We start from the raw sequence: 2,690 nt of genomic DNA, 5'->3' as shown, positions 1-2,690 counted from the left end.
CAGTACTACTGGTGGTTTCAGGCATTCGATGGGAGCCTTGGACCGTATCTCCAGCAGGTAAAAGGGAACCACTATAGTCGTAAATGCTTATTTTAAGAAAAGAAGAAAGGTTAAAAATTAATAAGCTAGGCTTTCAATTTAAGAAGTCACAGGGCGAGAGAGAGTCATGGACATATACACACTAACAAACGTAAGGTAGATAGCTAGTGGGAAGCAGCCGCATGGCACAGGGATATCGGCTCAGTGCTTTGTGACCGCCTGGAGGGGTGGGATAGGGAGGGTGGGAGGGAGGGAGACGCAAGAGGGAAGAGATATGGGAACATATGTATATGTATGACTGATTCACTTTGTTATAAAGCAGAAACTAACAAAATAAAAGTCAGGAAAAGTACAATGAGAAAGAAGCAAGGAAAATAAGAGAGAGATAATAAATATAGGAGCATAAATGAACAAAATGGAAATCATTCTTAGTTAGGATTAGTTGGCAATATTCAATATGAGACTTAAAAAATGGAAAGAGTATCTTCTAAAAAAGGTAAGGAAAAGGGCTATCACACACATAGCTTCATGTCCAGTTCTTTCCTATTTTGAGGTCCTTAAATGGATTTTACAGAAAGGATTAGAGGATACTTGCTTTTTAAATGACATTTTTTTCTAATTCTTCAAGTAATGCAAGGAAAATTCGAAAATATAGAACAATGTAAAGACAAGAAATATAACTCATAGTCTCATCATTTGGTGATAATTATTAACATTTAGGTATTTTCCAGTCATTTTTCTATGTATCTGAACGTTTATACACGTCTACATGTAATTGTATGCTTATTTTAAAATTTGGGTTCACACTGCACACAAAGATTTATATACAGTTTTTACTTAAAATTGCATCATCAGCGTATACTCTTTAAATATAAAATTTGGGTGGCTGTGTTGATATTTGATTTACTGATAGATATACTGTACTGAATTTGACTGTGCCCCTGTTGTTAGACATTGTTTCCAGTTCTGTGGTAGAGTCATTCAGCTGACATCTGTTCATGGTCCACTCAATGTATGGTACCATAATGAATCTAAACACAATGGAGACAGTGTTAGTGACAAACTGGTGGGGTTGACCTGCCAGAAGTTCATTTACAAGAGGACTGAGGAGCATTTTGGAGAAAGAGGATGCTGCATATGACAAGCTTGTGGGCTTGATAGAGTAATCAGATACTCTCTGGCTGCCTTTCTTCCTCATCCTTTGTTTTCCTGGCAGCAATGTCTGCATGGCTTCATTTTTGGGTTCATAATTCAAATTTTCAAGCAAGAATAACCACCAATCTCATTTAGACAGTGTTTCACTTTAGGCTAAATCATTGGCCACTAGAATGACAATAGGCTGCCCATGGCTTGGGTGCCAGTCCCAGTTCTGTCAGCTAAGTCCAGGTCATGGGGGTCATGTGGTACCCAACATGGCTTGCTTTCAAGATGCTCACTTCAGCAAAGGCTGTGGACAGGGCAGCTATCTTAAAGAAGGCTATACGTTGAGCAGGCATCAAGGAGAGAGGCATTCTCCAGACTACTGGCTACAACTGCCAGGCAGGCGTTGGTAGACCAAAGTTGACAGTGTCCATGGAGGAGGGCAATGGGGAAGTGGTGGAAGTGTTAAGGCCCAATGGGTCCATGATGGAGACAGGTACTCAGCAGAGCAGCCATGAGGAGCAGAAGAGCCTGGCACGAATGTCCAACATTGAGTGTCTCCTATGTCTGCTTTGGGCTAGGCCCTACGGATGATGGAAAAATATAAAACATGACAGCTGTCCTCCAGAAGGTCATGCCAAGTATAAGTAGAAAGTTCATAAATGTTTTACTTTAAAAAAAATTTTTAAATAAATATTTAGCAGTAGCTCTCCATGAAACAGGTATCAACTGGTCAGTGGTCACTTTCTATAACCCACTGAGCATGTCCTCAACTGCTCATTCATTTCAAGTCTACTTCTTGTAGCTCATCATACTCACCACCAGGAGTAAAAAAATAAGGTCAATTAGCACAGGGAGATCAGCTTGGTGGTTTGTGACCACCTAGAGGGGTGGGATAGGGAGGGTGGGAGGGAGGGATTTGCAAGAGGGAAGAGATATGGGAACATATGTATAACTGATTCACTTTGTTCTAGAGCAGAAACTAACACACCATTGTAAAGCAATTATACTCCAATAAAGATGTTAAAAAAAATTAAAAAAAATAATGCCAAGAGCTCAATTAGATTATATAAATTTGTGTACAACATTTTGTGGCTTATCTATCTCACTGCTTTCCCCACTGAACATTGATTGAAGTGTTATTCTGTGATGTTTACAGATAGTCAATGTTGGAAAACATTTGGAAAAAGTGTATTCCTTTAAAAGTTGGAAAAATAGCAAACCTTTTAATAGTAAAAATACGTTTTTTTAAAAAAGTATTTTAATAGTAAAACATAATAAAGAAAACTTGGAAAATATAGACAAGTAGGAAGGGTCACCTAGGACCCAAATCAACCACAGCTGACATTTTTGTGTAAATCCATCTAGATTTAGTTTTTATCCTGTATTTTGGTTATTTGGTTTTGTTTTGTTTGTTTTGGATAGTTACCCTTATACTGTAAACATCAATTTGTAATCTGCTTTTTCACATAGTACTACTCATAATCTTTAAATCATCATTTTACATAATA

This window comes from Orcinus orca, chromosome 5, assembly GCF_937001465.1.
Source record: "Orcinus orca chromosome 5, mOrcOrc1.1, whole genome shotgun sequence".
Lineage (NCBI taxonomy): Eukaryota > Metazoa > Chordata > Mammalia > Artiodactyla > Delphinidae > Orcinus > Orcinus orca.
The sequence above is the reverse complement of the archived record's forward strand: the minus strand, read 5'-3'. Positions refer to the sequence as shown.